This window comes from Euleptes europaea, chromosome 4 (genome assembly GCF_029931775.1).
Source record: "Euleptes europaea isolate rEulEur1 chromosome 4, rEulEur1.hap1, whole genome shotgun sequence".
NCBI classification, from domain to species: Eukaryota; Metazoa; Chordata; class Lepidosauria; order Squamata; family Sphaerodactylidae; genus Euleptes; species Euleptes europaea.
The window spans coordinates 4779151-4792929 of record NC_079315.1 but is presented as its reverse complement, the minus strand read 5'-3'; positions in this window follow the sequence as shown (position 1 = coordinate 4792929).

The following is a 13779-nucleotide window of genomic DNA, read 5'->3' as shown; positions in this document are numbered from 1 at the left end:
GAGGGAAAGAAGGAAGGAAAGAGCCCAGGCGGCGGCGGCGAGGAGGAGGAGGAGGCCGAGAGGCGAGCGCGGGAGGCCGAGGCGGCCGGGATGCGCCAGGGTGGCCGCCGAGAGGTCAGTGGGGGTCGGGGGAGGCCATGGGGCCTGGTGGTGGTGGGGGGTCGCGGCCTTCCCCGGAGCCCGACCGGTGCGGGGGGGGGGAGGCCGGACGGGGCGCTCTTCCCTTCCTCCTTCGCCTCCAGCTCCTCCTGAGGGTCCCCAGGCCCCTTCCTTCCTTCCTTCCTTCCTTCCTTCCTTCCTTCCTTCCCGGCAGGGCCTGAGGGCGGCCGGGGCCCGCCGGCGCGGCTTCCCCGGGCCTGGGCCGGCGGGGGCTGCTGGGTGGCGGCCTCGGGAGTTTGAATGGGGCGGCCGGGCGAGGAGGAGGAGGCGGCGGCTCCGGGGAGGGGGGGGGACGGCCGGGGGGAAGCCATGTTTGATTCATTCTCAGCCAGCTCCGGTGGGGAGGATGCTTTTATTTATTTATTTATTTTCGCTGCTTTCCGGTCCTGCAAAATTGGGGGTGGTGAGCCCCCGTTTTCCTGCAAAGAAATAAAATAAAAGGGGGGGTTCAGGAAGAATCCGCGGCCCGGCATCGTCTCGTGTGCACGCCGTGCCCGTTCAGGGGTGGGGGGGAGAAAGTGGTAGCCGGTTCTCGTCCTCGCCTTGGGACTCGACCCCGGCGGTTGGTTCTCATAATAGGAAGACAACCCCCCCCTTCTGCCTCCCTCTGGGCTAAAACGTTGCAGCCGTTCACAAGGAACAAAAATGCTACTTTAATTCCTTTTAAATCCTTTTTATATATATATATATATATATATATATATATATATATATATATATATATATATATATATATATATATATATATAATGTATATATATAATGTATATGTATTTATAAAGCATCGCTTTACATGCGTGATGAATCCCCGCCTTTCCTAAACGCGTGCAGCAGGGGGAGTCGGAGCAGAAGGATGGATTTCAAAACTTGGCTTCTGGATCTCAGCCATTTATGCATGGGAGGTTTTGCCTGGGATTTGTACTCTCTAGATGCACATTTTCCCCATCCAGATTCTCAAAACTCAACAATAAGCCCCCTGCAGAGTTTTGAGAATGCAGATGAGGAAAATGTACATCTAGAGAGCGGCAAATCCAAGGCAAAACCCTCCCGTGCATGAATGGTTGTTAAAAGGCGTTGAGGAAAGGGGGGGGGATGAATGATCCAAGCCAGTGTGTGTGGGTATGTATGCGTGCCCACTTGAAAATACCCATTAAACTTTCTGTAGGAGGCGCTTAAAAGACTAACCAAGATTTATTCCAGCAGAGGCGGATTCAATAAACACAATAAATTTGGCTGAGCGGCCAGCCCATAAAGTAAGCAGTGGATCAATTGGAAGAGTTACAACGCAGGCGGGATGTGGAGTTGTTTAAAATGGGGGCGAAGAGGACGGAAAGAGCCAGAGGACGCAACTTGCTTCCCTGACCTGGATGGCCAAGGCTAGCCCGATCTCAGGAAAGCTAAATAGGGCCGGCCCTGGTTAATACTTGGAGGGGAGACCACCAAGGAAGTCCAGGGTTGCTACGCAGAGAAAAGCAATGGCAAACCATCTCCTCTCTTGTCTTGGAAACTATGAAGCACTTTCCACCACCAACACCCAATTCGCTGCTTTGTTAGAAGCCAGTATGGTATAGAGGTTAAGAGCAGTGGTTTGGAGCTGTGGACTTTAATCTGGAGAACCAGGTTCAATTCCCCACTCATCCGCATGAAGCCTGCTGGGTGACTTTGGGCTAGTCACAGCTCTCTTAAGAGTTCTCTCATCCCCACCTACCTCACATGGTGTCTGTTGTGGGGAAAGGGAAGGCAATTGTAAGCTTGATTCTTCCTTAAATGATAGAGAAAGTCGGCATATAAAAACCAACTCTTCCTTTTCTACATAGTGGAATAGCATGGGGAACTTGTTAAAACCTTGGGGGGGGGGGCAACCTATATTGCAGATGAGTGATGTTGCAGACGCCATTTTATTCTTTTTGAACCTGAGGGATATAGTTGGTATGTGTTCAATGAACTCTGAGACCCTTGTGTGGTGAAATAAAAGGGGCCTCTCAAGTAAAGTGAGAGTTTTTTTTCTAAGCCATACATCCGTTCGAAGACCTTTGTAACTTAAGCGTAGGTTTGAGCATGCTTTGTGCGCATTCCCTATGGCTTGCCTTTGTTTTGTTTTCCCCACAATAAACTGTTCAGTATTTGAGAAGTGAGAACTCCTGTCTTGTGAGTTAGCGGGCTGATCCTAAACTTGCTTTGGAGGCAAATCCAGTTGATTTCAGTGGGCCTTGTGTGTAGGTAAGGTTGGCTTGGTATTTGCTTGGGGCGGTTTTGTTTATTTATATCCTAGCCAACCTCCTGGGAGTCGGGATGGTGAAAAAAGCAACAAAAACTACAAAAGATACATGAAGTATGTAAAAGTTCACGCACAAGAAAAAACAACACACAAGATGTAAAATGCAGTCAGATCTATCAGAATAGTTTACCTTCCACCAATTGCCCTTGTTTTATGTGCCTTTCTAAATGGATGGCCCAGGCTAGCCTGATCTCGTCAGATCTCAGAAGCTAAGCAGGGTCAGCCCTGGTTAGTATTTGGATGGGAGACCACCAAGGAAGACCAGGGTCGCTGTGCAGAGGAAGGCACTGGCAAACCACCTCTGTTAGTCTCTTGCCATGAAAACCCCAAAAGGGGTCGCCATAATTCGGCTGCGACGTGACGGCACTTTACACACACTAAATGCTGATGACCACACGCTTAGATGGCTTTAAAAAGGGATTCGTGCAGGATAGGCCAGCATGGTGTAGTGGTTAAGAGCAGTGTTTTGGAGTGGTGGAGTCTGATCTGGAGAACCGGGTTTGATTCCCCACTCCTCCACATGAGAGGCGGGAGGCTAATCTGGTGAATTGGATTTGTTTCCCCACTCCTCCACATGAAGCCAGCTGGGTGACCTTGGGCTAGTTACAGCTCTCTCATCCCTACCTACCTCACAGCACAAGGTGTCAGTTGTGGAAATGGGAAGGGAAGGCGATTGTAAGCTGGTTTGAGTCTCCCTTAAGTGGTAGAGAAAGTCGGCATATAAAAACCAACTCTTCTTTGTCTATTGGCTATAGTGACTAAAGGGAACATCCACATTCCGAGGCAGTATACCTTCTGAATAGCAGTGCCAGGAGGCACCGTCAGGGGAAGGCCTCAGCCTCCCCTGTTGACCCTCTAGGACAAACTGGTTGACTATTGTATGAAACAGGCTGCTGGATTAGATGGACCACTGGTATGATCCAGAGGGGCTGTTCTTATGCACTCAGCCCCACAAAGAACATGCTAATGCGGAGGTAACCATAGTGTGCATCAGTCTGGTCAGATCGACAGAGTCTAAGGCAGTGGTGTCAAACATACGGCCCGCGGGCTGGATCCGGCCCCTTGAGAGCTCTTATCGGCCCGCAAGCCAGCGGAGGCAGCCCCATCTATTCTGTCCCGGATCAGAGGTGCATGCCCATTAAATTAGGGGCTGTGGAACTCAGGCAGGACAATGCTGCTGCAGTCATCTTGTTTGTGGGCTTCCTAGAGGCACCTGGTTGGCCACTGTGTCAACAGACTGCTGGACTTGATGGGCCTTGGTCTGATCCAGCAGGGCCTTTCTTATGTTCATGCAGCTGCCATGGCGTGGGGGTAGGTTCTACTCTTTCTCCACAGCACGTAGGTCCTCCTCGAGGAGCTTTGGTAATTTTGTTCTCTCCCCCGTGCTGAGGAGAAAGCAAGAAGGCAGAGAAGGAAGCCTCATGCCAGATATCCTACGTTCAACAGCATTGGGGTTTAACACAGTTCCGTTTGTATATTTAATATTAATGGTTATATTATTGTATGCATGTGTTTTGGTGGGATGGTGCGTGTGGCATACAGGAGTCGTGTGGCTCTTTTGGTTGACAGTAATGGCAGCTGTGGTTCTGCGACCTGTGGCGTGAGCACATAGTGCACGGTGTCATGTGTGCATGTTTTGAACACCGGTATCATTAACTTGAGAGCCAGTGTGGTGTAGTGGTTAAGGTGTCAGACTAGGATCTGGGAAACCCAGGTTCGAATCCCCACTCTGCCTTGGAAACTTGCTGGGGGACCTTGGCCCTGACCCTGGCAAGTATTTGGATGGGAGACCTCCAAGGAATACTAGGGGCAGGAAACCCACCTCTGAACATCTCTTGCTTTGAAAACCCTATGAGGTCTCCATAAGTCAGCTGTGACTTGATGCCAAAAAAAGACAGAGATCAGTAACGTACTTACTAAGTAACTTACTTGTAACAGGTAGATTCAAGTCTAGTAGCACCTTCGAGACTGACAGAATTTTCAGGGTATAAGCTTTTGAGAGTCAGACACCAAGCAACCCTTGGACTCATTACCTATCTATTGTCGTGATTTTTAACTTTTCAACTGATACTGCCCAGTAAGTATGCAGTCTAATAATTGAATACCCTCCCCAAACTCACAAATAAAAAGAGTTGGAGTTTATATGCCAACTTTACCATTTAAGGACAAATCAAACCGGCTTACAATCACCTTCCCTTCCCCTCCCCACAACAGACACACTGTGAGGTAGATGGGGCTGAGAGAGTGTGACTAGCCCAAGGTCACCCAGCTGGCTTCATGTGTAGGAATGGGGTAAGAAATCCAGTTCACCAGATTAGCCTCCACCACTCATGTGGAGGAGTGGGGAATCAAACCCGGTTCTCCAGATCTGAGTCCTCCGCTCCAAACCACCGCTGTTAACCATTACACCACACTGGCTGTCATTATTTCCTAAAAAAAATAGGGAATGATGAGGCAACTGTATGTAGGTATGTTTAGGATATGCACATATAATACACAGATCTAGGCATAGTTGTAAGACCCGTATTCTTGATGTTAGGTTTGATTGCTGTTTGCTGCGTGAAGGGGCTAAAAGATTCCCCCCCATCCACAATTGCTTCTTTGCATTAAGAATAGCTAATTTGTGTGAACTCTCTGAAAATGCTAATGAATTGGGTCAAGTGTTCTGCTTAATACTGAAACTTCTAACCAAAAGCAGAGAGGCAGCATAGATTTCCACCATAAAAGTTATTATCGATGTTACATGTCATTCATTATATTGATTGCATATACCGAAAAACTGACAAAAATATTTATGATAGAAACATATATAAAACTTTTTTTTGGTCTAACTTCTGTGGTGGCCATCTATGCTGTCTTTCTGCTTTTGGTTAGAAGTTTCGGCATAAGGTGGATTTTTTTTGTTTATGTTGTAATATTACTGAAACATGTCAGTAAAAACCTTTGGCGTGATGCAGTACGCTTAGGAAGTCAGCTGGCGCTGACTCCATCTAGCAATCTAAAGAGACAAGGAACCGCCTAGAATGGTGATTGCTGAAGGGTTTTCTGGTGCCCCTTTGCTTTTTTGACAGAGTATTTCTTTCCCAAAGCAAAAAGCCCATTCCTGCTCATTGAAGCTAGGAGGCTTTCACTGTTTTTTTTGTTTTTTTGTTTTTTTGAGGGAGTACCCATTCAGAGACTGATTTCTTGATCTTAGTAGAATCTTGGATAGCAACCTCCCAACATTTTGTGATTACCCCCAGCAGCCCGTGGCAGCCATTTTGTGACGGTGCCCACTCCCCAAAAATGCTGAAATGTAACTGCAGGCTCAACAAGACTGACCGAGAGCCAGCATGGTGTAGACTGGTTAAGAGCAATGGTTTGGAGCGGTGGACTCTAATCTGGAGAACTGGGTTTGATTCGCCACTCCTCCACTTGAAGCCAGCTGGGTGACCTTGGGCTTGTCACAGCTCTCTCAGCCTCACCTACCTCACAGGGTGTCTGTTGTGGGAGGGGAAGGGAAGGCGATTGCAAGCCGGTTTGATTCTGCCTTAAGCGGTACAGAAAGTCGGCATATAAAAACCAACTCCTCTTCTAGAATGTTTAGCTTGTAGATTCATCTGACAGTCTTTATCGTCTTGATCACTGCTGAATTATAAACTGTTTCTGTATCTTTCGGTATTATGTTAATATAGGTTGTTTTCCCGATAAGTATTTGGGGAAACTTGGCAAAACCCAGCAATTACTAGGGCTAAGCCCTTACTGCTTCCTTAATTGTAATTACAAATTATTAAAAAAAATACCTTGCTTAATAACAAAAATCTTGCTAATTTCTAAATGCCTGATTCTGCTCTTGGTATTATTTGTTTATTTTCAATTTCAGTTTACCCTTTCTCCCTCTATGTATAAATAGTGCCTCCACTTTATCATCTGCAGATTTCTTTAACACGCCGTTGTTCTTTTCCTTGGGCATTTTCTGAATAAAACAGATGGTCCAAATGGACAGATCATCCCTGTATAACTGATGTACTTGGCTCTCATTGCAGCCCTTTTGTATTCCTCCTTTTGAACTAGTATTATTGAATATTTAACTGAAGTCTAGCATGATGATTTGTTGCATTTCCTAGTGAACAGTTGTTTTTTTTAAAAAAAGATCTGATTAGTATTATATGATTAGCTTCAGGAAACCCTTGCTGCTTCATGTCCTTTCTTTCAAATCTCTACTAAGGTTTCATACGTAAGTGTAAACAAATAACCAGCTCCTGCTAACATGCCTGCCCTTTTGTGCCACATGGCAGCCTCAGACAGACAAAGAAGCAATCCAGTTCTTTGACTGGTTGTCTGAAAGTAGTTCTTGCCACAAACTGCCAACCGAGTGGCTATTTGTTCAAAACTGCTTTGAACAAATTGGAAACAAGGATATATACATATATTTTTAAACATTTACAGAAACTCTTGGCTTCATACGTGTTCAGAATCTTCTCTTCTACCAAAATAATTTTTGTTGGGATAATATAAACAGAGTTGAATCTCGCCAGCTTTTCTTATCAATTTTGCCCCATTCTCTTCCTTTCTGCAACATCCCATGGCTTTTGTTCATGAAGGTCCCATCTTAACCATGAAGTTTAGCCCTTTTTTGGATTATCAAACAGAACCTATCCTCTTTTTTTCAACAACCGAAACCTGGTTTGATCCATCCCTAAGACCATGTTTTACATTGTTTTACGGAGCAACCCTACTCAAGCCTACTCTATGGGACTTATTCCCAAGGTTGCACTATGAACGTCAGGAAAAACCAGGAGGCACCAAAAAACTGCTGCCACACTAATTTTAGCATACCCAAACAACTGCACAATATGCTGTTGGTGTGGAAGCCCACTGATCAGTTTTGGAAGACCTTCCATGGAGGTCGCTGGAACATCTCAGTTTCTACTGTTGCTCTCTGCGGCATCACTTGTACTACCTATTGTGTGTGTTAAGTGCCATCAAGTCGCTTCCGACTCATGGCGACCCTACTAATGAAAGTCCTCCAAAATGTCCTATCTTTGACGGCCTTCCTCAGATCTTGCAAATTGAATGCTGTGGCTTTCTTTATTGAGTCAATCCATCTCTTGTTGGGTCTTCCTTTTCCTGCTGTCCTCAACTTTTCCTAGCATGACTGTCTTTTCCAGTGACTCTTGTCGTCGCGTGATGTGACCAAAATACGATAGCCTCAGTTGAGTCATTTTAGCTTCTAGGGTCAGTACAGGCTTGATTTGATCTATAACCCACTGATTTGTTTTTTTGGCAGTCCATGGAATCCGTAACTCTCTCCTCCAACACCACATTTCAAAGGAATCTATTTTCTTCCTATCAGCTTTCTTCACTGTCCAGTTTTCACACCCATACATAGTAATAGGGAATACGATGGCATGAATTAATCTAGTCTTGGTGGCCAGTGACACATCCTTACACTTCAAAATCTTTTCTAGCTCCTTCATGCCTGCCCTTCCCAGTCTCAATCTCCTTCTGATTTCTTGGCTGCAGTCTCCCTTTTGGTTGATGGTGGAGCCAAGGGATAAAAAGTCTTGAACAATTTCAATTTCCTCATTGTCAACCTTAAAGTTGTGTAATTCTCCTGTAGTCATTACTTTTGTTTTCTTGATGTTCAGCTGTAGTCCTGCTTTGCCACTCTCTTTTAACTTTCAGCAGTAGTCGTTTCAAATCTTCACTATTTTCTGCCAATAATGTAGTGTCATCAGCATATCTCAAATTATTAATGTTCCTCCCTCCAATTTTCACTCCACCTTCATCTAAATCTAATCCAGCTTTCCTAATTATATGTTCTGCATATAGATTGAAGAGCTAGGGAGATAAAATACATCCTTGTCTGACACCTTTGCCAATTGGAAACCATTCCGTTTCTTCATATTCTGTTCTAACTGAGGCCTCTTGTCCAGAGTACAGATTACGCATCAAAACGATCAGATGTAGTGGCACACCCATTTCCTTAAAACCAGCCATAGCTTTTCATGATCCACACAGTCAAAAGCTTTGCTGTAATCTATGAAACACAAGCTGATTTTCTTCTGAAATTATCTCGTATGCTCCAGTAACCAGCGTATATTTGCAATATGATCTCTAGTGCCTCTTCCTTTTCTGAAACCAGCTTGAACATCAGGCATTTCTCGTTCCATATGTGGTAACAGCCTTTGCTGTAAGATTTTGAGCATCACTTTACTTGCATGAGAAATTAGTGATGGTCCGATAGTTGCTGCAATCTTTGATGACTCTTTTCTTGGGAATTGGAATGTAAATGGATCGTTTCCAGTCTGTGGGTCATTGTTTTGTTATCCATATCTGTTGGCGTATTCTTGTCAAGATTTTGATGGACTCCATTTCTGTGGCTTGGAATAGCTCTATTGATATCCCATCTGCTCCTGGTGATTTGTTTCTCCCGATTGCTCTCAGTGCAGATTTCACGTCTCTAAAACTGTAGGTTCTTCTTCAAAAGATTCTTCTTGGAAATAATCTTTTATCCTTTCATCTCTTCTGTATAGTTCTTCAGTGTATTGTTCCCATCTTTACTTTATTTTGTCCTGTTCAGTTAATGTATTTCCATTCTGTATATCCATTCTGCCATGTGAGAGGAGGAACAGAAATAAGTACTTTGATTGTGGCTTTGATTTGACCTGCATAGCCCTATCAGGGGAATTCATAACTTGGTTATTATGTGTGTTTTCAGTTTCATTCTTTTTACACCATTTGTGAATTAGTAGAACATACATGTATTCTGTCACAATTCCCAGGGATCATTAATCACCTTCAAAACATTAATTATAGTTTTGAAACTGCTAAGCTTTCCGGATATTGCATTGGTCATGGCATCCATTCGTCGTTGTTGTGGGTGCTATCAAATCCTGCCCTCCCCAGGCTCCACCCCAAAATCTCCAGGTATTTCCCTCCCCCAGAGCTGGGGAACTGTCAGTGTTTGGCTCTCGTGGCTCTTTCTTACGTGCCCAGGGATCGCCACTTTGGGGGTCAGAAAGGAATTTTCCTCCAGGCCAAATTGGCCAGGGATCCTGGAAGGTTTTTTCTCCATCTTCTGGAGTAGGGGTCACTGGGGATGTGGGGGGGGATGTAATTGTGAATTTCCTGCATTGTGCAGGGGATTGGACTTGATGACCCTGGTGGTCCCTTCCAACTCTATGATTCTATTCTTTTATTCTAAGTCGCAGCTGACTTATGACCACCCTGTTGAGTTTCAAAGCAAGAGAGAGGTTCAGAGGTGGTCCGCCATTGCCTGTGTGTAGCAGTCCTGGACTTCCTTGGTGGTCTCTCATCCAAATACTAACTGAAGCTGACCCTTCCTAGCTTCTGAGATCTGATGAGATTGGGGTTGCCTGGCCCATCCAGGTCAAGGCCAGGGATGTTCAGAGGTGGTTTGCCATTGTCTGTCTCTGCATAGCAATCCTGGACTTGCTTGGTGGACTCCAGTCCAAATACTGACTGGGACTCATCCTACTTAGCTTCTGAAATCTGATGATTTCCTGCTGACCCTACTTAGAAGAAGAAGAGTTGGTTTTTATATGCCGACTTTCTCTACCACTTAAGGGAGACTCAAACTGGCTTACAATCACCTTCCCTTCCCCTCCCCACAACAGATACCCTGTGAGATGGGTGGGGCTGAGAGAGCTCTATCAGAGCTGTAACTTGCCCAAGGTCACCCAGCTGGCTTCATGTGTAGGAGTGGGGAATCAAACCCGGTTCTCAAGATCAGAGACCACCGCTTTTAACCACTACACCACTCTGGCTCTGAAATCTGATGAGATCGGGCTAACCCTGAGCCATCCAAGTCAGGGCTTATTGTTATTAGTTTTATGAAATAGTGAATCTTCAGAAACTGAATGTTTTCCACACAAATAAAATGCTGGGGGGAAATTCCTTTAGGAAAGCTTTCTTCCCCACATCTCTGGAGATAACCTGGGTAGCTGTTAATCCCTTTCTTGAATTTTGCGACATTAGTTGTTGCCTGTTTCTTGAGTGTCTCCGAACTTCATATTAACCTATGTATTGAAAAACGATTGCTAGTGAGCACATTATTTCTTGGGCCAGCTGCGAAGATATCTTCTTCATCTGAGGTGTAAGCTTCTGAACTTTTAACTAGTACCCATATACTTAGCAAGGAACTTCTAAATCGATCTATATTGTGAACCTATACTAGTTGCTGGGCAAAGGTTTTAGCCCATTCTGCCCTTACCAGTCTTTCGAAGTACTCCAGGAAGGGGACCAATCTATATGAGGATGGTAACCTTGGGAAGAATTCTTTTATTCCTTTAGGCCAGCAAGGTATAATGGTTAAGAGCGGTGGTTTGGAGCAGTGGACTCTGATCTGGAGAACCGGGTTTGATTCTCCACTTCTCCACATGAGCAGGGGAGGCTAATCTGGTGAACTGGATTTGTTTCCCCACTCCTACACACAAAGCCAGCTGGGTCACAGCTCTGTTAGAGCTCTCTCTCAGCCTCGCCTATCTCATAGGGTGTCTGTTGTGGGGAGGGGAAGGGAAGGTGATTGTAAGCCGGTTTGTGTCTCCTTTAAGTGGTAGAGAAAGTCGCCATATAAAAACCAACTCTTCTTCGTTGTCGTCTTTGTCATTGTCTTCTTGTGTTTCTTAGTGGCATTAGGGAACTTCCTGTTGGACAAGGGTTTAGCCCATTCTGCCCTTACCAGTCTTTCGAAGTACTCCGGTAAGGGGACCAATCTATCTGAGGATGGTAACCTTGGGAAGAATTCTTTGATTCCTTTATGTCTAGATCCCCCTCCTTTGTTTCCATAATTAGGATCCTCTGTGAGGTCTAGAGCCATAAATGCTTTTGCCAACAAGGACGGATAGTCCTCCCCATTAAATAGGTCTGTCAGGTGTTCTTCTGCTATGGGTTCTTCCTCCTTTTCATTACCTGATAGAGAAAAGGGAGTTACATTTTCTGGGGACAGACTATTGCATGTGTAAGAGGCCTTTCTGGCTGCTTTAGCGGGCGACTGGTGGAAATCCGGCGCCTGATCTCCTTCTCCTCCGACGCTTCTGCTCCTGCCTGTATCATCTCCTTGCGTTAGAGAGGAAATTAGGCCCAGATCTGCGTCCTCCTCTGATAGAAACCCGTTTCCGCTGGGTTCTTCCCAAGCCTCAATCTCTGCCATGGGGTGTGTGTGGAGGAGAAGGAGGTAGGTGCAACAGAAAAATGTGGTTTTAAAGGCTCCCCCCCCCAACTCTGCAAGATAGCTTGCAGAGATCAAAAGTAGCTAGTTAAAAATTAGAGAAAGGTAGCTGCTGCGGACAGATTTCTCCGCAGCTCTCCCAATGCGAGGCTGGAAACAAACTGACCTAGCAGACTCCCTCGCGGGAGACAGGAAATGATGAAATAAGTCTTGCCTCCCTAAGCAGCCGGTGGGAATCACCCATAATTCAAGATGCCCTTCCCTCAGAGCGAGAAGGGAGGTTACGCTTGTGATGCACAATGTTTGAGAGGCCTTGCTTTAAAGGGGGCTATTTAATCTTCTCTCCCACCCTTGGAAACAGACATGGATGTTGGAACTGATGCCTGAACATCATATGGATTGTTGCGTTAGAAATGTGCGTAGCAATTTTCATCGTACCGTAGCATGATCTGCTCCTTCAATGCTGCAGTGTGTTGCAAATTCAAATGCTAGCTGAGCTGCCGCAGACATTTTCAAAGGGAACCGGAAATATGGAGCACAGTATTTTATCCTGTATCTACATAATTACCTTTCTGTTGGTACCTTGTTCGTTAAGCTATTATACCCCCCACTCTGCATTGTAATGCAGTAGTCCTCAAATGGTGCCCTGAATACATGCGTCGATTTTAATTCTGATAAATCAGTCTTCAGTAGACACATTGTAGTAGTGACTTTTGCGCCTTTCCTGTTCCCTTTGGATACCCCCTCCCTTTCAGGAAACAGTCAAAGGCATGTGAGCATTTGTGTGTGTGTCTGGCTGTTATTTCTCCATTACAGATACGAGGAAGCGCAATGGAAATACAGGTCAATTTAATTTTTTTTTGCCTGCGCACTCCTGTGTTTTCTGGCCTTAATCGGAAGGCGGAGAGAGCTGGGCGGGGATTTCTGCTGCCGCTTTCCTCACTCTGTGTCTTCTCACTGTTGTGAAATAAGCGTAGTACAGGCCTCTTACATTTAAGTAACTCAGCCATAAACCCTCAGTGGGTGGCCTTGTTCCGTCCCCCATTTTGACTCTGGTTTTCATTGATCCCGGCCCTTGCATGGTAATGTGAAACCCCTGCCCCACCCCCGGTTTGGGAGGCAAAATGCACGATCAGTTATGTGCTGTATTTATTATTATTATTATTATTTTCAATTTCAAACTTTTTTATTTTCTACCCACAAAATACACAATGCAAAGTATACCATATAAAGTACAAAATACATAATACATATACAACAACATCTAATCTACATACAGTATAGAAACCGTCTATTCTACCCTAGGTGCATTCAACATTGAACATTGAGCCTTGCTCTGGTCTGAGTCTGATTAATTTTGGTATTCCTACCATCTGCTAAGATATTGATATTGCTTGTTGGGTAGTATATTCCTTATATATTATAACTACATAGTTTGCGATACCATAATTTATGTCTTATTCTACACACTTGAGATTATCAAGTTTTAGCTGCTGCTTATTACAGTTACATAATGTAGAAGTATAGAAATATAGTTACATAATATAGAAATGACCTGCATATTGAATCGATTAAACCACTGTTTTATCTACAGCACATTTAAGTATTACATAGTGTGTGTGTGGGTGGGTTAAGTGCCGTCAAGTCACTTCCGACTTATGGTGACCCTATGAATCAATGTCCTCCAAAATGTCCTATCTTTGACAGCCTTGCAAACTGAGGGCTGTGGCTTCCTTTATAGAGTCAATCCATCTCTTGGTGGGTCTTCCTTTTTTCCTGCTGTCCTCAACTTTTACTAGCATGACTGTCTTTTCCAGTGTAATTATTTACATTATTGTAAATATTGTAATTATTTACAATTATTATTTTGTTAGCACTATAGCTGCAGTTATCATGTAGTTGAATACTTATTCTTTACTCTCGTCTAGATTAGAAGGTAGTATTCCCAATAACACAGTTTTAGGGTCTCATGAAAAATTAATTTTCAGTATTTGTTGTATTTCCTGATGAGCTTCAGTCCAGAACCTTTTAACCTTCTTGCAAGACTACCATGCATGAAAACAAGTTCTGTCAGTTTCTTTGCTGAATTATGTACTGTATTTATTATTGACAATGTACCATTTCAAACTTCTGGTGAAGGGATGAAAAATTTGAAATCCTTGCCCAC